Genomic DNA, 24,231 nt, shown 5'->3' on the forward strand with positions numbered 1-24,231 from the left:
AAAAGAGCAACGCGACTTGGATGTAACGAGTAACGAGACAGTTTTGTAGAAATGTAGTGAAGTAGAAAGTACAGATACTTACTGTAAAATGTAGTGGAGTAAAAGTAGAAAGTCCCCATTATTAAATCTACTTAAGTAAAGTACAGATACACGAAAACTGTACTTAATACCACTGGTATTACCAGTGGTTACTTCCCACCACTGGTGAAAACTTTGACCTCCGACCCATAAAAAAACTGGACAGAACTGAAAAAGTGTGAGTTCATGAAGCAGTACAAGCAGCACAACCATGACTCTGTTCTGTCAGGAGGAATGGACCAAAATCCCAGCAAACGCATGTGACGAGCTTATAGAAGGAAAACCCTGAAAGTTCCTCACTCTCATCTCTCTTATTATTCTGCTGTTTACTAAATAGAAATCATTTTGGGAAGCTTGTCTTGCACAGAATGGATCTTTATGCTTTAACTGTCTCTGAAGTTACTGGGTACAACGGGAAAACCATCAAAACAAGAAGTTTGTGCCAACATGTAGTTATCTTACTTCCTATCCTGTTTCCAGCTCCCATCTGGCTGAGCTGATATCCCAGTGGCGGCTGCGATCCGCCTCATTTATCTTATCCCATTCGACGGAGAAAATAAATCTGCTCAACTTGCCTTACAGAAATAATTCAGATATCGGTCAACAGAGCGCAGGAAATGAGGGGAAAAAAGATAAACCCGTTTGCACAACCTGGCATGATTGGTGTCGCTCCGCACAACGCTGATGTTTTCTCACACCGCACGGCCACATTTTCTGTTGTTCCCCTGCCTCAAAAAAAAATCAGAGATCAAACAAAGTCACAGTTTTTATTATTCCTTCCCCCTCTCAGAGCTGAGCTGAAGAGTAATTCATGCTTTGAAAAACTCAATGAAAACACTGTGGATCCCTTGTGCTGCGGTGTGACAGCCGGCAATCGCGGGAGTCTCATGGTAAGGCTCGGAGGGGGAGCTTCTTGGCGGAGCGGCAGGCCAACTAAAACAGAATCATGTTTGAACACCTATGTCCACTGGGACTGGGGGAAGGGAAAGGTCCCCCAGCTTTAATCAGGATCTTAAAACAGGGAGGCCTTTGATAAAGACCCTGCTCAGGGCATTTATCTCCTTCCTCTGAAGGCAGCGCTGGCTTATGTCATCCACTTTGATCCCGCTCCTTCAGAGAGTTGCGTCGGACATTTCCACAGCTGATAACACGCTGGCGAAGCCGCGATGGAGAAGAGGAAGAGCTCAGACACACCACCCTCTGAGCTTGTAATCACAGTCCACGGCTGTGTGTGGTGTGTCGAACCCTCTATCTGTTCCTTGTCTTCATGGAATTCGTTTTCCAAGCGCTGTCATAAACATCACCTCCTGGTTAAAGAGGAGTTGTGACAGGGCGCTGCCCCACGGTGTGCGAGGGCAACAATATTTGACTTGGACGTGTTCCCGGTGATGAGGCCGGACCCTGCAGCAGGCCTCTTGGCAGATGTCACGCCTGAGTGCTTTGGGATAATGCTGATAGGAGCTGAGCTGGTCTGGACTGTACCCATGACAAACCCGGCTGTAATCTGTGCATCAGCATTCACGGCACACCAGGCTGCGGCCCAACACTTTGTCTGCACAGCCCCAGGTTATCAGACAGCTTTGTTACTTCCAGTCTGAGAGCTTGCAGTTTCTCCTCTGAACATCTGGTTTTCAGGTAAATAAAACAAAGCATTTACAGGAAACTGAAGTCGCTTTTTTTTCTCCTCCAGCGTAAGGATTTGCACTTACAGCCCACTGAATTATGAACACATTGCTTTCACAAAGTGTTCCATGGATTAAGCAAGGTGTTCATTAAACTCCTCAGAGACTTTGGTTCATATTTACATATTGGCAAGGTCAGCTTTGTCAGCTACACGTCCTTGAAGCAAATATAACGTTTCACCACATCCCAAATGTGCTCAGCGGCATCAGATGCTGACTTTGTAGACCGTTGGAGTAGAACTCATTAGCTGTGTTTTCAGTATAAACGTGTTCAAAACTTTGTTGATGTTCTAGCCCTAACCCTTAAAGTGGAATGGCAGAAGTAAATGAGGTGGATTAGCAGTGCTAGCCAAAACCTGACAGTGTCATCCAGGGCATGTTATTGTGGAATGTCGTCTCTGTCCCCGGATATTTAGCTGTCAGCACGGCATGGCAGGCATGAGACTATGATACAGCAACAGTCTTCAGTCAGAGGCCTCTTCAAATTTGTTGCAAGACTGACTGCTACAGAGATCCTTCCTGTCCACAGTATCACCATTAAAATGATTCCTTGCAGGAGTCATTTTGAGTTAAATATTTTTTTAATTACAACACAGAGTCCACACCATTTATTTGCAAAGTGTCTGCTGATGTATAAAAATCTTTCATTCATAAGCTTAGGTCTGTGATTTCATTTGCCTCTTAATCCCTGATCTTGGAAAGGTTCAGAGCTAAAGGTTTAAAGGAAGCATATACAGGAAGACAATAGGAATATTGAGAATTCCTCTGCGTCATTAGGGAAGACCAGGATTAGCAGAGACTTCCTGTTTGCGACTGGCTCGGGGGCCAGACCAGCCTGTGATGTCGGCATTAAAGGGAGAAGTCAGCCTTTAAAAACGGGATACCTTAAGCAGGCCGGCCACAGGGGACATGTTTTCTTTCCCATGACACATCGAGGCTGCCACTTAGCTCACAGAGAGCACGCTCGGCTCACCTCCCGCTCCCCTTGCCCTGGGGGCCAACTGGCGGATCATAAACTGATACTAAAGAAAGGGCCCTCAAAGGGAAATTTACGATAATGGTTTGTAAAATAACTTTCAAATTACAACGAGCCGAGTGTTCTGCTTCGTGTCACCGTGTGATGGTGAGTGCAGCACAGCCACAGGTGTGAGCCGTTTGGCAGGAGGCCTTGTGGTACTGAATCCTCTTTATTCATTCAAAACAATTCTCTTTCCTCTGCCCTCGTGCTGAACCTTGACCCAACATCTACACGTTTTAATGGCAGTTAGGACAGCTGAAGATGCGTCATTGCGCTACTTGATGTCATTAACTTTGTTTCTATTGTTGTTTCCACTTTTAAAGTTCGTCTTAAAACCCATATATTTTACTTGGCGTTCAACTCCAGCGGGATCTAGTTTTAAATTGTATGTTTGTTTGTTTTTAAACTGTAAGAATTTTTTTGTGTGTTGTGTTTTAATGTACAGCATTTTGTATCAGCTGTGGTTGTTTTAAAGTGCTTTATAAATAAAGTTGATATGGTATTATCCATATAATTGCACAAGCTGATGTTTTGAAAATAAATTAGCTTAAAGGGGGAAAAAAACACCTCCTCTAAAGTTTTGGTTTTTAGTCCGATCCAAATGTAATTATTCTGCAGAACTTTTTATGCACGACCGATGTTGCCACTGGCTAAAACCACAAAGACGACGAAAGGAAGTACTAGAAGGACTATGACGCATGAACAAACTTATTCACCTGTGATTTTAATTGCATTTCTTATTTAATGAAAATACCACAATTGCAAAATTGCATATTTTTGACATTAGCTGAACAGTGACAAAGTTTTGCACTCATTTATAACAGAAACAAAGCTAGAGACTTAAACACACACCAGCAAGAATTACTATGCTTTTTCTACAGTGAGCCTTTTTAAAATCATATTACTAAATGGTTCAATATTTATTACCCAGCTGTGGTCAGTGTACTTTTGTGAAAAAGCATCTCACCACCGGACAGCCTCTAACAACTCTTGTGAGTTTTTACTGGAACTGAAAAATGTCTTTAAAATTGGTTTTGCTGAAGCGTGCAACAAGCTAAGCTTCATCCAAACCTAACTATTAAGAGCTTCATAACTTCAGGGGATTATTTCCGCAACATAAATATGTGCAAATACAGCTGCTTAGGTTGACCTCACTGCAGAAGTGAGCTTTTCAGGAAGTTCTTAGTGGTCAGCTGCAGATCACAGGATGATTATAATAGCGGAGCAGGCATGGAGTCAAGTTTATTTTTTAAAACTCTTCATCTCCCTAATTGTTCTAATGTACCAACTGGGGTAAGTCTTGAAGATATGTCATTCTCCAAGTTATTAGTTGGTTAATTATGTACAATGTTTTTAATAGGAAACATGGTATAAAAAGTGTTGCAGTACAATGCTCCCTCACTATTTAAGTCAATGCAACTTTGCCTTCATTTGTATCTGTAACTTCATCGAAGACTTTCAGGGTCCAGTAAACGATTGACTCGTGTCGACCACCTACAGGAAGCTGCTGCCTCATTGGGATAGTCGGCATTCTTGGTGCGTTCTCTGACATGTTTGCTCTGTAACCAACAGGCTTTGAAAGCTTCTGTCAACGGGAGAAATGCCTAATAACGCGGAAAGAGTTTGTCCCGGGTCAAAAGAATTAACCTCTACTTGTGTGCGGAGCTAAATTTGGATAAGAGCCGGACAAAGAGAGTGATAGTCAGGTCTTTCAAGATTTATTTTGGGTCCCTCCCTCTCTTGAAAACACTTTTCGGTTATTTTGCATGGCCTTCTTGGTATGCGATAGGTTTCCTCCTCCTCGGACCACGTGTGATATATTTGTGTCATGATGGATGCAGCATAGTGATATTTGTGGAGTATCAGTGATGTAGAGGTCGGTCGGATGAATGTGAATTGACTGTAAAGACACAGGTCAGATTTGAAAAGTATTGGATCCAAGGCCTCGTATAAAAGTGAGCTGGCTCACATTTGTAAAAATCTGATCTCCGTTGTTCAGACTGTCATGAAAAGATCAGATACAGGCAGCATAAGGGCAAAAACATTGATTTAGGTCACCGTAGGCTGCAGTGTGAACATAGTGTTGGAGCACAAGAGTAAGGTGGCTTGAAACTCATAAACTCACAGAAAGTCACAATAGAAACTAAGTCACAAAAATATCACTACAGCCACTCACGAGGATTCTGGAGAACTAAAGTCCACCATCACAGTTAACCAGCCAACCAGCTTTCAGCTCCTTATATTCGCCAATCTCTTAAAGAGGTGATTGGCCCCAGGTGTGCAGGCAGCGCAGCGCTCTCCTGCAAAGATCCTCTCTCTGAGTGAAGTCACACTACCAGAAAAACACTCACACCAAAATCCTGATTTATTTAGATTCATTTTTAAGAGTTTGGGTTAGAGCTTATGGAAAATACAACATTCAATTTCTCAGCAAATTACAACACATGAGAATAATAGAGATTTTATACAGAAATATATAATATTATAGTCCACTCAATCATGGGGGAAATTGCTGACTTTCCAGTTGTCCAGCACAGTCATTGACATAAAAGGTCTTTGTTAAAGAAGCTAGATGTTCACAACGTTCTGTATGAAAGCTGGAAAATTGAGCTGGGAAACAGGCAAGAGAGAAACTAAAACCTTGGGTGAATTGTGAAGCAAAGCCCAACCAAGTTTTGGCTTCAGACGTATCCAAAACATGGGCTACAGTTAGCAAAACACTTCTGAACCAAAGGCATTGTCAGATGTGTCTCACCAAGTTAAGTAGACAAGAACTGGAGTGTTGCTTAATTGTCCAAAGGCCCATTTTCCCATTCAAAAGTAAAGTTTGCATTTTTTTTGGAAAACGTCCTAAAGGCTTTCAGTGGATGCGCGGTCACGTGGTTATGGGACGTTCGTATTCACACCAGGTGAAGACGGTTTCAGTATACCGTAAACATATACACACCGAGGAGAGTTACTTTGACATTTCCATCAATAGGTTTTTAGCTACTTGGCAATTTTTGTTGGTATGTTATGAAAAATCAGACAAATGTACGCAATTCCTCACCATGTCTAATAAACGGTCCTTAAAAATATGCGTGTCACCTGCGGATACAGAAACCAGATAGTCGCAGCGGACTAGTTGAAGGGAATTATCAGCATTGTTGTCAAAGCAGATTTCTGCATACAAATGCAGCGACAGGCTTCTTGACCATATCGACCCGGGTCCATTTAGAGAACAGCAAATGAGATGATGCTATTTTCATCATGCAACTTCATCACTAAGAGCCGTTTTCAGCGCTGTGGATGAAGAATGGGAGAGCTGTACTTTGCTACTCAGAGGTACGCGTGTATCGGACATGGTATATTTTTATACCTGCGTTGGTGTCGCACAGTAAACTGCTTGGCAGGAAACATGTCTTTTGAGCTGATAAAGTTGAGAATCGCTGCCGTCATGTGGATGAAATTGTCCAGATAAGGACTTTCAGAGACCAAAAACATAGATTGGATGAAATGGTTCAGACCCTGGCGCAGTTGGTAGAGCTGTTGCCTTGCAGCAAGAAGGTCCTGGGTTCGATTCCCGGCCTGGGGTCTTTCTGCATGGAGTTTGCATGTTCTCCCTGTGCATGCGTGGGTTTCTCCGGGTACTCCGGTTTCCTCCCAATGTCAGGTTAATTGGCCTCTCCAAATTGTCCTTAGGTGTGAGTGTGTGTGTGTGTGTGTGTGTGTGTGTGGTTGTTTGTCCTGTGTGTCTCTGTGTTGCCCTACGACAGACTGGCTACCTGTCCAGGGTGACCCCGCCGCTCGCCCGAAACGTTAGCTGGAGAGAGGCACCAGCAACCCTCCCAACCCCATTAAGGGACAAGGGTGCAAGAAAATGGATGGATGGATGGATGGATGGATGGATGGATGGATGGATGGATGGATGGATGGATGGATGGATGGATGGATGGATGGATGGATGGATGGATGGATGGATGGATGGATGGATGGATGGATGGATGGATGGATGGATGGATGGTTCAGACCCTGGATGAGGATCAGGGTCTGTGTTGTGCCAAGTGGAAATTAGGAAAATGTGAGAAATGTACGCTCAACTAAGAAATCTCAACCATCCACAGTCAGTGGACCCACATTACGCCCGAGTATATACAGTTAGTGATGATTTGGGGTATCATCTGATGTCGGTCCACTGGGTCTTCTGAAGTCCACAGTCAATGCAGTCATCTGCCAAGACATTTTATTCTTCATGCCTCCTTCTGCTGACAAGCTTTTTGGAGAGTATGGTTTCATTTTCCAGCAGGATGTGGCTCACGCTGCCAAAGCTACCAAACGCCGGTTCAATGACCACGGTGGTACTGACTGGCCATACTGTAACGTAGTACAGTGTGAAGGTCTGAACTTGCACTTGCTTCATTTCCAAACTTTATATGTGCACTTTTTCATCACAACGTTCAGATTTTTAAATATAGCCGCCTTTGATCCTAAAAGAAAAGAAACCTATCAACATCTTTACAGGCCTAATCATAACCTTCCTTGTCCGTGTTTATTTCTGTCTATCAAACCTTTTAATTACCAAACTGAAAATCAATCTGGTGGAGGTCTTTCATTTGTTACTGTTGGGCCACTTAAATTATTACCTGCATTAAGCCACCAGTAAATCTTTGCCACATTTTATTTAAAGAGAAGACGATGGTTAGGAAATTAATTAAGAGATGAAGCTGTCTGCACCGCTCCTTCTAATGCCCCGGCTTCCCGTGACCTCATTTGCTGCCTGAAATGATTAGTCATGATATAATTAAATATAATCACTGAAACCATAATTGAATCTTTCATGTTTCCGCTTGCTCTGAGGAAACTGAAGCAGAGAATCAAACTGAGCATTGCCCCTGTGGTGAACTGGATGTTGTTTTTTTGTGAATTTGCCTTTAACAAACACTGTGAAGACTGAATCAAAGAACAAGGCTAATTAGATTTAGTGCAAACAGTTTTTTCCCCCGGCTGTCTCTATCCGTCTTCAGGACTGATTGTGCTGTGTGCGCTTTTCCTTTTCAAAGCCTTACACCTGCAGCTTTGTCTGCTCCGGAATGCGTCCACAAATATAAGCGTCTGATAGCGCTGCACCTGTTTTAAAAGTTATTTTAGGCAGGCTAAACAATAATCACAGAGTAACTCATCATTAAACCAGAGCAAGGCTATTATAGCTGTTATGTGAGGGTTAGCTTCAGTTCATGTACACGCCATTCTTTACACAGCTGCAACAACTCACATTCTACGTTTCATTGTTTAAAGTTAAACAAAAGAAATGTTTCATATTAATGAGCCTAGTGGTGAAAAGTCATGCTATGGCTTTAAAGCAGAAAAAAATGTATGTAAAGTATAGAGACGAACACAGTAACGTCTGACATGTTGCCAACCAACTTCAGCGCATTCTTAAAGGACGAGGTACAACTTTTCCATTGCAGTCGTGTTTCGGTCCGTTCATTTTCATGCCTGAAGTTGAGAAATATGTAAGAAAGTGTGATTGTTAGAAGACTGAGAGTAGTTGTTTGGAGACCTAACAAACTGGCAACCAAGACAGCGATTTAACAGAGCCCTGTGGCAAGCCCAGTTTCTAATTTACTGCAGTAAATGAGTCATTTGTGCTAAAAATGTTGAATTAAACACTTAACTTAGCTGTCAAAATAGTATTCTAAGGAAATCGTCTGTCATGTCAGGTCCATCTACGGTTAGATTTGAACAACTTGCCCCTACAGCGTCTATTTAAGCTGTTTTTCCTCAGATGTTGAAAAAATATGTCTTTGCTGTTTCTAATTATCTTGGGTAAAGATAGAGGGAGGAGGTTTGATGAGGCAGATTATTTTTTTCATTTAAGAATCTGGAAATGTCCACAGAGACGAATAAAAACGAAAAAACAAACAGTAAAATCTACTTGCTTTCACAAATCTCAGTTGAATTTTCTGCTTAGATGATCTTTAAAATTGTTCACTCTGTACTTCTTTTATTGTTGCCAGTCACGGAAAAGGGATTGAGTGAGCACACATATTTAACATGTTCGCATTAGAACGGTCTTTAATATGTCAAACAGCCACTATGTTTTATGTTCCATATCTGTTTAAAAAACTAACAGAAATAGTGACTGTATTTTATTTACATTTGAGAATTTTAAGAATTGCATGTGTTCTGGTTATATGCTGATATTTGCTCTTTAATTAGAAATCTACTGCGAAATTCACCAACAGGTTTATTTCCATTAACTCTCTCTTTGCAAATTCAGCAGTTCTGGTGCAGATTAAACACAAAAGCAATAAATTAAAATGTATGAGTTAAACAAGCATGAGGGAGGACCCCAGTGGGAGAAAGCAGGAGGTAACAATGCGAGGTCCCGTGGTTATTTTGGCCGCTGTAGAATCCATCAATATGTTTATTACAGAGTTTGCTGGTTGCCAGATTTGAGCGCAGCTGTGTGTGAAGGCTGACAGGAATACATATGGGTCACTCCGTGTCAACAACCCGAAGCTAGCCCCTTTAAATTCTGACATTGACTTCTATGTTCTAGCCATAAATGTGTCTGCGTCTTAGAGGAATTGCAAACATTGGAACAGAGGAAGAGTTATTTATCAAGTTAGAAAAAGCTTTAGAGTTCGGATTTGATTTCTATTCTTTTTTCTTATTGGAAAGAACATTTATGGTGAGAAACCACAGACACAAACGGTTTTGTTCTACCTGGGTTTGTGCCTCTCATCCATATGCAAACAAGGATTATATTTTTTACATGCCCTGTCGTGGCATTCAGGCTGGTTGCCTACGTGCCTGGACAGATTTGCTGTACAAAACGGATCTCAAGACAGAATCCTAATTGCATAATTGACTTTGTAATAAAAAAAAATGAACACATCTGGACCTAATCTTTTGAAAAAATAAAATGTTTTTCCTCCCAATACTTCTTTCTGAACACATGGGCGTTTTGATTTACTGAGGCATATAAATGATTTATTATGCCCGACTTGCATGGTTTTTACTGTTCTCTGTCATTACAAGATTATTGATTGATTTGGGTATTGCAGCACTCAAGGGATTCCCCCAAACTTGTTTTTTTTTTTTTGCTTAGGTATTTCCTTCCATCTCTGTTTTTGCAAGATAAGTGGATTCTTTCATACCTACTTAGATTAGAATCTCATCTATCTGGATCAAAAAAGTTAAATCCATAACCTGCTGCCTGCAGGTTGGTTTTATTTTGCAGAATCAGCTTGGAAGCTTTTAATTTAGCACCAAAGTGCAGCAAATAGGGCTCCGCCCACCATGTTTTATCAGCCTATTACTTCAGAAGGTTCACGCCAATGACCCGCTTTGGAGTGGGCAGTGTGTGGGTAATTTATTTATTTTTTTTTTTTTTAAGTCACCTGAGTGTTTTTTCATGTTTGGAAAAAGAGCGTGGGTGCTGCTTTAGTTACTACAAACACTCTGAACCTTTGAGTTCCACAGTTTGTTGTCTTTTCTTCCCATCATTATACCAGCAACTCAAACTCAGATTGAAAAAAATAAAATTAATACATTTTAAGACTGCACAGTGGTGCAGTTGGTAGAGCTGCTGCCTTGCAGCAAGAAGGTTCTGGGTTCGATTCCCGGCCTGGGGTCTTTCTGCATGGAGTTTGCATGTTCTCCCTGTGCATGCGTGGGTTCTCTCCGGGTACTCCGGCTTCCTCCCACAGTCCAAAAACATGACTGTTATGTTAATTGGCCTTTCCAAATTGCCCCTAGGTGTGTGTGTGCATGGTTGTTTATCCTGTGTGTCTCTGTGTTGCCCTGCGACAGACTGGCGACCTGTCCAGGGTGTACCCTGCCTCTCGCCTGGCATGCCAGCTGGAGATGGGCACCAGCAACCCTCCCGACCCCACTGAGGGACAAGGGTGCAGGAAAATGGATGGATGGACATTTTAAGCCAAACTGTCTGTTGATACCTTTGAAACAACAAGCTAACAGTTTACGCTAAGATGCTTTGAATGATTTGAGAACCTTGATTATTAAAATTCTTCAAGACAAAGTATCTGCCTCCAGGCTTTGTTAGGTGATGTTTTACTATTTAACGGATCACGCTTCGGCCGGGTGATTTATGTTGCGCAACACTCTTACGCCTGTGATTTGTTTACGAATGCTAAATGCTAGCAGCCTCTTATGTCTGGTCCAGTGGGATTTTATAGATTTTCATTGTTTTCGGGGGATCAATAGCCATCCTTAAAATAACTAGCATGATGCCTGGGATAGGATGGCCCTTCTCCTCCTGGAGCTGCTGCCTGGATGCCAGGCCACAGCACACTTCGGTTCAGGGCAAAGTGAATGGCAGAGACTCATGCAGATAAGACAGAGGAGCTGGCTGCTGGAGCTGATGCTTAGCGTAGCTTTATGGACGAAGCAACAAATACATTTCCTACCATCCCAGTAGCAGCAGGTGGCTGGCAGAGGCCCTGGTGTGTATAGCTGGCATAACTGTTTCTGTGTGTGAGACAAAGGTACCAAATTCTGTCACGACAGATTAATCAATTGTTAAAATAATCGTTTAAAACAACCCCAGTTTACAGGAACTTGTCTATCCGGGAAGCCTGCAGCTCAGATAGTCAGGAAGTAAAGACCTACTATGTCAGAACTATAGGAGTCAAAGAGTTGACCAATAAAAGCCTGATTTTCGTTCAAGCTGGAGCCAAATCCCGAAGCGTATCATTTGCACATTTGGTGTTCAGCTGACATTTCGAGCCTCTTACTGTGCATAAAGGCTTTTGGCCTCAATTAAATTTGATGGACATCTGGGGCCATTGAAGGCATCCTGACCTTTCGGTTACAAGGTGGTTGCTGTAACCACAAGGCCACCCTGCCGCCCGCCTGCAGCTCACCGACGGTTCCTGACTTGACTCACTTATATTCCTAAATGTTAACAGACTTAATACAGTGGGACTCCATGATGTCACATAATGTGAGTGGTTAGAAAAGCTGCTTCTCATTAGCGGGCGCACTGGAACCAATATTATATGTGTGTATTGTGTCCTCACACATGCATGAACTGGATGCTTACAGAATACATGCTTAGGCATATTCAAGCGTGTGCGTGCGTGTGTATGCGTGTGTGTGTGTTTCACGTGAGACCAGCCGGCAGGGACTTCCCCTCTGTTTGGAGCTAATCCCTGGCTGCACTGCCCAGATTAATGTGCTGTGGGAGCAGGAGCTGACAATTAGAAAAGTGCTTGTTCCCTTTAAGACCTCAAAGCGAAGTCCGCTGTGACACACTCACACCACAAATGTTAACATTTCAGACGGGGACGGTGGAGACGTGAAAACGTAGAAACTTCTCAGAGGATGGTTTGCAGCAGTGCATGGCATGCTTCGCTTTGAACAGGAAGGTGATTGTTTTCATGTTTGCAAATCTCGTCTTGGTCGACTTGCTCAGATCAGACTAATCTCCAAACATTTTAGGAGGAAACCGTGCCCCTCCCGGTCACTTTGAACTCTGTTTTCTGTTAAAGATTGACAGTTTAGACTGAAGAATGGAAACAAAATGAGCGTGTAGATTATGCATTCTGCAGCCCTGTTACATACTTCTTCAATTTAAATTCTTCTTTTTTTTTCTTCAAATAAGCTTGTTTTATTTTCTATAATTATTTTAGACTCAAAAGGTAACACCAAGTACAACTTACACATATATCCCAAGATGTAAAACATCTGACTTAAATTGCAATTACAAAATTTTATATATAAAGAGTGTTTTGTTTCTTACCTATCACATTTGGCCATTTCCATCAGACATTTATTTCACAAAAAATTGCCAGATATGCTTCAGAATAAACAAATGTGGTAACTTGATTAACTAAAACATATGTTTATCAGCAAGGTCTAAACTTCAGGAAGTTTTTCAGGTCTAGATGCCAAATCCAAATATTTGGTATTAGGTTACTAGTAATAGTGATGCACTGATGCACTTTTTTCACTTTCAGTACCGATACAGATGTCTGAGGTTTGGTATCGACCAATACCGATTCAATGCATAAAAACATTCACTTAAAAAGTTTCTTTTTTAAAACACAGACAAAATGTACTAAATTACAAATGTATTTGCTAACTCTGCACTAGAACATCATCACACTTAAAAACACCAATAGCTTCACAAGCTTGGTCAAACATGTAATTGATTCAGCAGTTGAATGAATTATTTGTTGACTATCTTGGTCAAACGTAAAAAGAACTGCAACACATTTTCTTTCAACTGGTTCAGAAAGAGCAATTAGGAAGTCTAAATATATTGTAAAATAAATAATGAAGCAGAACTTTACGCAGAGCTCGAAGCATAAAATTAAACTGAATTGTGATCGATACCCGAGTGCATCTGTAATTAGGATGGTACAGATTCAGTTCAACACGGTTACATCGTGTGTGTCGCCTGAAGAAGAAGTGTGAAGGTGATGGCAGCAGTAGCTCAGCCGATGCTCCTCTCCAGATGTTCAGGTCTTTCATGCTGGGTTTACGTTTTATAAACAGATGTGCCTAAGTTGCTATTAATTTAATACCGACTTTAACGTGTGGCAGATTCTTTCAGTTTTCTCGCTGTTTGTTGCAAAGCCCACATTGTGATGTTAGAAGCCAACATTTGCTCCCAACATCAGCAACATTTGCTTCATTATTGTAGCAAACAGAAGATCCCAGTTACAATAGATCTTGGCAATGCTTTTGCTTCTCGGTTCCCTGTAATGTTTGCCAGCAAATTTAGCAATATTAAACTTTTCCTTTTGCCATGTAACTCAGTAGATTAATTGGTAGATAACATCCATTATTCCACTGCTCCCAGTGAAGTCTGTGTCTGGTAAGTAACCTCTGTGGAGAAGCGCAAAGTGAAAGAGGTAATTATTGAAAGTCTGGTTCTCTGTGAAATCTACACACAGAGAGAGACTGCAACGCTAACATTCATCACTGAAACATGCAAGGGAAATCATTAACAATCATTACAACAATCATCGCTGAAATCATTAACAAAAACATCAACAATGGTTGTGTCTCACTGTCACAGTTGGTCGATTATTCCTGTGACTCCAGCATCTGAAAGCCTCTCCAGCAGGACCTGCACTGAATTTACCAACTTCTTTACAGAGGAAGTTTAAAATATTAGAGGGTTAATCTGAACATCAACATCAGTTTAGGTACAGATGATATGTCCCATCAAAAACAAAGGTAGAGAAAATGACAAATATACCCAAACATAAAAACAGCAGTTATCAAACCACTGACTGCAGAATTACAGACCAACTTCCACCCTCACAGGGGCGGATCTACGAGAGCCTCGCCACCCCTGTTGCCACCCCAGCTAGCGACAATGAATTCAATAAATAGTTATGGCAAATCGGACATTAAGCGCATGAAACTCCTTTTTCCGACAACATTGAATGCAACACAATGTAACCTGACACCCACTGCTAAGTAGCGGGAAGTGCGAGAGAAGGACAGAGCGCGAGGCAGCAGCATTGATGGATGTATATGTTGCTGGACTGGACATTACGTGACTGATCGTAAGTCACACATGCGCCATTTCTGTCCATTGAGTCAGGAATATCGGTGGTCAGGAAACTATTACAATCACGTAAAGAATCAGAACAACGGACGCGATGTTTAGCAGTTAATTCAACCATAGATAATGGTAACAAGGGCTTCAGATTTCACAGGTGAGGAAAACGTTTTAATTTAAAGAAAACATTGAACAAGTGAGCAGTGGGTCAGTTATGCTAGCCTAACTGTTGCTAGCCTGCTACTGACTTTGATAACCTTAACATGTGCTGCGCAGTTCGGTGTGTTTTGGTTCCGTTAGCACTAAAACAGGTCAACCCGCCCACCACGTCATCAGTAGAGCAGCTGTTTATTAAATCAGCTAATCAACCACCGCTGTGCTCAGGCGAAAACTTACTAATAATCCAAATATAGATATTAAGCCTGACAATATAATGTAACAGACTGGATGTTCTGTTTTAGTGTTTCTGCTACTTTTTTGTGTGGGAAATGTTTGTTTTTTGGTGTTGATTCCCCTGATCGGTAATCTCTGCTCTGTGTGCTCGTTGAGCTGTTGTCTGTCGGCTGCCATGGCAACGGGTCGTGTGTAATACCAAAACACACAGAGCGAGAAAAGGCAGAATAAAAGTTGCTGGAGCTATTTTTTCTTTATTTATTTATCCATTTGAATTTTGTTACTTTATTCTTAAATTTCTATTTTTTGTATTATTTACAGAGTTTATTTGTAGGTTGATAATTGTTGATTTTATTTTTTTTGTTTTATTATTTTTCTTATTTATTTTCTTATTTATCTTATTTATTTATATATATATATATATATATATATATATATATATATATATATATATATATATATATTCGAAAAAGTTGTTTCAACAGTTAAATAGTTTTTTTTAACAATGACCCACTGCTCTGACGTCTTTCAGTCGGCTCACCGCAGTACCGAGACGGCCCTCGTCAAAGTGTTCGATGACATCCACTTAAATACAGACTGTGGAAGAACCACAGTGCTGGTTCTGTTGGACCTCAGCGCAGCATTTGACACTGTTGACCATGAAATATTACCAAAACGACTGGCGAGCCGGGTTGGACTCTCTGGTACAGAATGTGAGTGGTACCAGAGCAGAGCACAGACTTCTTTCTGTCAATATGAAACTCTTCATCAAATCTGTCAACAATCCCATGCGGGGTACCTCAGGGTTCTCCTTTGGGGCCCTTCTTATTGAATATCTACAAGCTCAGACTGTAGCCAATAATAAGATTGGTCACCATAACTACACAGATGATGCACAGCTCTACATTAAGATGTCACCAGCTGACCTGAACCCATTCAAACATTGAGTACATGCATAGAACACATCAGTGCATAAACGAACCATAACTCCCTTCAGCTGAACAGAAACAAAACTGATGTAATTAGTTTTTGGTCTAAAAAGGAACGATCTGGAGTCAACACAAGTAAAACATCAAATTAAAGAGAAAACAGAGCAGTTGTAGCTTATTTCCTGAATATGTCAAGGTAAAATAATTATAATTCCATATTGGGGGGTCAGATGCCTGTAGAGGAGGATGAGTGGTTTTCTAGGTGCCAGCTTAACAGAACAGGAATATTTGGAAATTGAGCTGTGACTCAGTGGTTCAGCTAAACACAAGCAGCTGGGTCAGACCAGACCAGACAGCAGCTGACCGGTCAGATAATCTTACAACGGCAGAGAAAAGACGATTTCTCTCCTGCACGGTTCTGAACAGAGTCTGGACAATATTGATAATAAGATGCATCAGTGGAGGATCAGTTAGGACAGCCAGCACCATGGATCAGTGATTCATCAGGAACTAATGTCTAATCAAGTCTGACGTCATTTGAAGGTGTATCTGAATGTTGGATCCGGGCCTTTTCCAGCCTGGGATTGGCCCTTCCTTCACCCTGTACTCCCTGCTCTGATGTTCCTCATAAATGTCCAGAGGGGAATCAGCCGCATCCCCTTAATCAGAAACAAACACAAAGGTTTTAATACCTCAACAAATGGCGATCCCCGACATGATGACTAAGGTAGAATGTTAAATATTTTGGACTTTGAGATTTTTATAACCTAGACATGACTTTTTTTTTCCCGTCGCTGCATCTCCCACATTCCTCTCCAGAACACCAGCAATGTTCTTCAGAAGAGGAAATTTGTTTCCTTAACCCCTAATGGACAAGAAACATTTTTGTAAATTAACTATTTTTGTCAGAAATAGTTGTTTGTTTGTAAATATTGCAGGTGCTGTGCTTATTAGGAAAAACAATATTACTATTTATGAAAGGTCCATAACATACAAGTTTGTTTATATTTTTGCGAAGTGAATTTTAGTCCATTAAATGTCTTTTAATTAATTTAAATCGTTTTTTTAAGTGTTTCATTTTCCAGTTTTACTGTTCTATAAAGGAAACTGTACTCATGTTAACCTAAAGTAACCCCTGGCATTTATATTTGGAAGTGAGATACAATAAAAAATGAGTTTCTCCAAGCGTTTACTCTGTGGCCTCCTGTATTAAAGACGTGGAGGATTCGGTTATATTTGCAGCTCTGTGTGGCTGATCCTGGTTTTGAGGTATTTAGCTTCATTGAACATCATTGCACCAGCCCCACTCTTCCTCTGCCAGGCAGCAGAGGCGTCCAATCTACAAATAAAAACTACTATAACACTTATGCTTTTGTTGAAATCCCCACATTGTCAAACATTGTAAAAAAAAAGCTGAATCTGCTTTGTTTTAGTGACTTTTAGGACCTGGTAAACATCCATCTTTTCTGGTTTATTCTTCCACACCTCTGTGTCTAACTACATTAACATCATCTGGATTTAATGCCTAAGTAAAGATATTTAATATGTCTCAAACACAAGCTCCTTTGCCAAACCCTTTCCCCTCATTCTGCTTGCGTCAGTAACTGTAAGTGGTCATTGGCTCCTGTGCTACCAGCCTGGCGAACCGGACTGGTCACCTGCTCTCTCTCAGAGCAACACATCAAAGCAGGAGACACATATTTTCAGGACTGGAGTTACAAGAAGAGGGAAATGGATGTTGGACAGGTGGACAACCGGCAGATTTCACTGGGTGTGATTTACAGAGGCAATTAAAATCTGAAAACATGAAACATTCATCTCCGTTAGGCTCAGTTTGCAAAGTTCTTCAGTTCTCCTAGACGCTATATCACACACAGTGCTCCGCTAAAATATTCCTACTACTTTCTTTTTTATTTAAAGTGGAAGAACAATGGTGCAATGTTCTCACATTTTCAGATTTTAACAATCAGGCACATTTTCACTGAGCCATGTCAATAACTGAAGTTTAAAGCAGCGTTGGGTCCAGGACATCATCTCAGCATGGATCAGCTGCAGACCCACAATTTCCAAAAATCTGGCCTTGTTGTAGAAAGAAACCTGGAAGGTTTGTTGAAAACTTTGCAGCTGGAGATCACATAAAATGTGGAGGGAAACCAACATTGTACATCCCACTGAGTGAACTGTGGTGATGGCAGCATCATGCTGTGGGGAGGTTTTTATTCAGCAGAGATGGGGAAGCTGGTTAGAGTAGATGGAAAGATAGATGGATGCCTCCAAAAGCTTCTTCCTCTTCCAATGACCCGAACCATACAACCACAGCTACAATATAATCGTTTAGATCAGAGCTTATCCATGTGTTAAAATGGCATAGTCAAAGTTCAGACCTAGATACAACTGAGAATCTGTGGCAAAACTTGAAAACTAATGTTCGCAGATTCACCTTGTGATATTTTTCAGAGAAGAAAGGGCAAAACATGTAGTCTCTACGCCATAACGTTAATGTGGACCAAAAGGTTTTCTTACGGTCATGGAGAGGAAACATTTTGTTTTTTAAACGGGGCAGTATGTGTTTTCCAGGCACTTTATGCCATTTTATAGCACAATCAAATAACTGTGTTACCTTCAGTTGCTATAAAAATGCTGTACATATCAAATATGACTTTCACTTTGATGTTTAACACCTTCAAATTGGGCCTCTGTCTCTTTAAAAACACTGGCTCTTTCTGAAACTCTGCACTCAGGAAGTCATCACAATATCGCTCCTCTGTTAGGCCTTTAACATTTTTACCAGCATTCCACCAGGTGTTTGCTAGTTGCTGTTGCTAGTCTGAAGGAGCTGAATGTAGGTGCTGCTCTGTGAGGCGCAAGCTTGGAAACTTGGACATTTCAGTTCTAAGGCGGAGCGAGTCCAGCCAGGCGTTTTGTTTGGCTGAATGGTTGCCATGGAGATTAAAAGATTTCTCAAACATGCATGAAAAAAATCAAGGCAACACTTTGTGTGTTTTTCATGAGGGAACAACATCATAACATGATGTAAAGCTCAAAAACGTTTATTTAACAGCCCCTTTAAAACTGCTTCACAGATAAAGTAGCAGCAAACAAACATTTTTGTCCCCGATGTAAAATTTTTTCATACTCTGCAGACTTAAAGCCCAATTCAGTCAGAAATAACTTGAAGCTGCTGGTTGCTCTTTAAATAGTTGCAAGCGTTGGTGTGAAAGATCGGTATGTGTTTACTGCAGCCGGACCACCGTCATGTGGTTCCTTCCTCCGGCGCAGAAACTTTGTGAGAAGGTCCGCTGCTGCGTCTGTGGAGCTGCAGATGCAGCTGACCAACGCATCATGCACTTCCCCGCTCTTAAAAGAATCTATTAAAGCATCCACCTCAAATAACAGGAAGGGAGTGAACCTAAAAGAGCTGTTTGTGGCGGCCATGTTTATGTCCACTTTAGAACCAAAGCGAATGTGGAATGTTTGCAAAGCCCTGCGATAATTAGGATCAGTTTTTAACGATGTGCTACAAGGATGTGAGGCACTCATGCCCTCCAAGAAGAATGCTTATCTGATCGCTGTCGCATAACTCTAAGCGTGTTTGTAATCTACGGCTGAATGTTAATTCCTGTCAAAGACTTCTGCTGCGATTTGGTGTATAACATTTCTATAAAGCGCTGATTTCTTTGTTTTTTCCTTCAGAATAGCTGGACTGTTTATAACATTGACCAATACTTTTCTTGAGTATTTGTAGGTTTTCGTTTGGACTTTGGCTGTTTTTTTATTCTTCTTAGTTTTATTCCAGTCCTAGCATCTGATTATAGCAGCATGTCAGTGTAGCATTTGGAAAGCATTTAATGAATTGGTGTAGCTCACAATCTTTATATCACCAATAAAGTGGAGCCCCCTGTGGGGTTTAGGGACCGCAGCGGCCCGCAAATAGCTCAAATCTGTGAATACTTGAGACACTTTCTAAAACGCTTATAGCTGCCTATTTTATTGGTTCAAACACTAAATACACCTTAATATGCATTAACAGTCACAGTGGAAACTGTTTTGGCTCTTCAGCTTCCTAAGCTGCGTTTGTTTTCCAATATTTTTGAAGAAATCTGTGAATAGAAAGAGTTTCCATGGACAGTTTGGAGTTCTGGTTCACAGAAAGTCCACTGAAGCATCCCGACTTTTCAAAATGAATGCAAATTAATTTTAGAATAAAGTGATTAACCTCAGAAATTCTATAGAAAAAACTTGGAAATTTCAAAAGTTTAAACTTTTCTGGAATAAAAAGTTGATAATTTTCAACTTTTGAAGTTCCAGAAATCTTTTACATTTTTAGCCAGATGCAAATTGGAAAGTCTCAGTGAACTTTAGTGTCTATTTGCTATAATACGGTGTCCTGACAATTTTTTTATGGTTTTTGTCACCAAAGTAATTTTTACTGCTCTGTACGTTCATTATGTAGAAAGCAACCTGTTCACTTTGTGCAGGACTGCACATGCACCCTATATTTGTTTGTCTTTCTGTCTAGAAAGAACAGGATGGTAAACAGATCATTTAAAAAGGGAAACTCCACCGTGCCAGTGTATTTATTAGCAAAGTGTTTCTTGGGATCTGACCAACCTTTGATAGAACCACTTCACAGAGCAGCAGGTCCTTTTGAACATTTCACTTGTGCGTTTTTTTTTTTTTTATTCGCTTTCAAACTATGAGTTTGAAAGATCAAAAATGAGCTAAAACCCACCAGAAATTTTCTAGAAAAATATTTCTGAGTGTCAAAAGTAGAAAAGGTTTTAGAAAAAAACTCCAAAATTTTCAACTTTTGAAACTCCAGAATTTTGTTTTTTCTTGAAATTTTCTGAGATTAATCCAAAATCCTTTATGAGCTCTTAGGCAAAAATTAACTTTTTTTCTATGTAAAATGGCCCTAATACATTGTTGTTTATATTCAATAGCAACTTTAAAACCAAAAAACACACAATTGGTTCAGGGTTCTTCTTCTTCTTACAAGTGTGAAAACAACCATAAGCTGGGCGGAAATCACATTTTTGCACCAATAAGGTGAAATCCATTTATTTAACTCGTGTGGTTTCCCAGTGACATTAATGACATATACATTGGCCTCACATGTCGGCTGATGGAAAACTGAAAACCTTCCCGTTGGAGTTCTGGGGGTTTCCGGAAGCAAATTGCTTCAAGGTGACAGTTTGTTTTGACATGAGGGAGATTAAACTGTAAAGCTATGAAAACAACATCTGTTAAAAAAAATCTTTATTCCATTGTTTTGCTTATAGTAAAACTTATGTTTATACTTTTTACAGAAGCCTACTCAAGCAGAAATCATCCAGTAATTCATTGTGAGAACATTAAATGAACTACATGTCATAAAATGTCAACATTTAGGCTTTAATGCTCCCATTAAACCATCTATAAAAGTCTTCTGATTCGTTTAGCCAAAGGTCTGTTTGTGTTGATGATACTGATGTACATTAACCGACCGTCTTGCAACAACACGTAAAAGACTTTCTGAGTAGATATAGCAAAAGGCGTTAAAGTTTTCTCACAGTCAATAACACTAAAAGCTTCCATTTTTTTATGGAGAACCTTTTGCAACCTTACCAGAGAAAAAGTGACCTTGCTGCTCTGCTTTCACACTCGTATATTTTAGGCCAAACTGGTAATTTAAAAGCCAAAGGAATGTGGGAAACGATTCTGGGAGAGGAGGGCAGGAAAAAGATATGCCTTCCTCGGTCACTTTGGTGTCTGAAATCCGTCGCTGAGATGGCATTTGACTGATTTGTGTTGTGACCGCATGTGCCAGACCCGCCTGCTATCCTCAACCCGTAATTCCTCCATGAATTCAGGCATGCAGCTAATTTACTGTAGAGGCCGGACTTTCTTCTTCGCTCTCGCACAAAGCCGAAACGTTGCTCCCCCCCTCCTCTGCTGTACAGGGTCCTGAGACGAGCGTCGTTAAGTGATGCCACCTGTCAAGCTGACAGCTTTTTCTCAACATGGAGGAAAATCTTTATCTGCTGCAGCTGTGAGGACCAGAGATGGATCTGCCACTGTTTGTGTTGGTGGAACAGAAAGTTTTATGTTTCCTAACAAGTAGACACGGCAAAGTGCAAGAGCAAAACTAAAAGAAGAGCCTGTTGGTCGTGTTGTTCAGATTTTCTACTGTAGCTGTTTGATTTCTTTTACCTTTGTTGACAAAGATACTTTTCTTTAAAGGGGCAGTATTGTGTAAAACTGACTTTTTTTTGGCTCTAATATCATGTTATTTTTTTTTTTCTGTCATCAAAAACATAACTGGAGCGTCGTTATGATTCTTCCATGCATGCTTGAGAAATCTTTTAATCTCCTGTTAAGATTCTCCTTGGAGCTGCAGTTTCCAAGCTTCCACTTCACAGAACAGCCCCCTCCCCCCACTCGGCTCCTTCAGACTAGCCAGCAGCAATTAGCAGACACCTGGTGGAACTGAGCATCAGCTGAGCTCGTTATAGGAGCTACTTCTCAGTGCAATGCTGGTAAAAATGTTAAAGGGTTAATAGAGGAGATGTTTCGATGACTTCCTGAAGGCGGGCCTTCAGAAAGAGCAGGAGTTTTTAAAGAGACAGAGGCCCAAGTGTATATCAAACATTTGATAAATACAGTGTTTTATAGCAACTGAAGGTAGCATAATTACTTCGTTGTGATATAAAATGATTTTATGTTGCTGGGAAAACACATAATTCTGCATATTTAAACTGCATGGAGCATAAAAAGAACAACATTAAAACTGGTCATCTGATGATGTTTGTTCATATTTCCATCCCTGCTTCCTGCTGCAGCAGGAAGTTACATTCCCCCGTCTACAATAGAGGCATGTTGTGGCTATTCTTGGCCTTCAGATTTTGTAATTTGCTAAATGCTGCATTTATATCTCCTCAGCACAACCACAGCTTCCACTGCGGTGTTGTCATGCGTCCATACGTACCCCATTGTGTGCATACCAGTTTGCTGCTTCTGCAGAGCGTTAGAAATCTCCAGATGAAGCAGGATTTCTCCAGCCGGCATGGAGGAAAAGCAGCGGAGCTGCGTTTTGGGCCCAACTGGGGAGGTTTTAATAGAATTTCTTAAACATCAATTGCGAAAAGCAGAATAGCATTTTCTGATTCGGAGTGCCCTGTAATTTCAAGCGCGTGGGTTCAAGCCACTTATTTTGTGGTGATGGCTTTACTGCCGGCCTCTCCGAAGAGGCAGGAGCCAACGCAGCCCAGGGTTGAGCTAGCTGCTTTTTGCCTTCCTGACTGATTGGCGGAGCTGATTCCCGTTTTGGTGTTTGGCCGCAGTCGCTCTGCCCTCATGGCTAACCTCACTGGGCGTAGCCGACTACCATTGGGTGTTTAGAGAGCTCAACGCGAGGACACCTGCTTTTGGATTTATTTATTTGCGCAAAAACACACATGCAGCAAGTCCATGGATGCATTTGGAAAAAACACTGAGTTTCATCATTTTAACACAGATATAGGCTCTAAATTTGGAAATTTTCAGTTCATTTGTTTTAATGTTGTTTCCTGATATATTGTTATGGATTTTAGAACCCAAACTATTTTTATTGTTGTATAAATTCATTAAATAGAACATATCCTGCTCACTTTGTCTAGAACTACACTTCTAGAAACCAGAGAACGGCATTAAAAAGGGAAAAGCCACCATGCCAGTGTATTTATTTAGTCAAGTGTTTTGTGGGCCGGACCAACCTTTGTGTTGGGTTTAAGGGAATACAGATACAACCACATCACAGAGCAATGAGTCCTTTAGAACACTTCACTTGTGCATTTTTTTATTCGCTGGCAAAACATCTGTGTAGTGACACACCCTGTAATTATAAAAGAGCAAAAAATAAATAAAATTGAAATGCCCTCTGATTATTTTCATCCCTGCTGCCTGCACTGAAAATCAGATCAGACAATTACGACTAGATGTGAAATTTAATTATTTTGTTATGACAGAAAAAGATCAGCTGAACTGAAAAAGCTGCAGACATGGCAGCATCTCTTGTTTTGGTTGGTTCATGTGAAATGATTGAGCTTTAAAAATCTGTTGTTTTTATGTGTGTAGATTAACTGTGGCGTGAAAACATATTTTCCCACTTTACAAATATTTTAAGTATTAGAGCTATTTTTGATAGAAAACAAAGTAATACATTTCCACCAAAAAACTCAAAATTTATTTTTTTTCCCTAATTCTGAAAGTTACACGTTTTTCCCAGAAAATCTATTTTTTCTAGCAAAGTTGTGACTTTTGAAGCTCAGAAATTTCCAAGGTTTTTCGCCTCTTTTTGTATCTGCAATGTCCTTAAAACCCCAACGAAGGTATTGAGATGCTTTTGTATGACCATAAACAGGATTTCCATGCTTTAAACCATCAAATGTTTCGGAATTAAAACAATTCTGCAAAGAAGAGTGAGTCAGCTCCTCCGCAGATTATTTCCCAGTTATTAGATGCTTGCTGCTGGTCGTTACCGGCTCAAAGACGTGACGCCCATTTTTTTTGTCCGGCTCTATTTTTTTACAGTTAAAAAGAGGTTTAAACTCATAAAATGAAACTATAAATATGTAATATATCTCCCCC

General features: G+C 40.7%; 1 protein-coding gene across 1 annotated transcript in view; it reads left to right on the forward strand.

Annotated features, from left to right (window-relative positions):
- cfap299 (cilia and flagella associated protein 299) overlaps positions 1 to 24,231 on the forward strand; it is a 78,338-nt gene that overhangs the window by 28,375 nt on the left and 25,732 nt on the right. The gene's annotated exons all lie outside the window — the stretch shown is intronic.

This window comes from Poecilia reticulata, chromosome 9, assembly GCF_904066995.2.
Source record: "Poecilia reticulata chromosome 9, P_reticulata-male-v2, whole genome shotgun sequence".
In the NCBI taxonomy this organism is placed as follows: domain Eukaryota; kingdom Metazoa; phylum Chordata; class Actinopteri; order Cyprinodontiformes; family Poeciliidae; genus Poecilia; species Poecilia reticulata.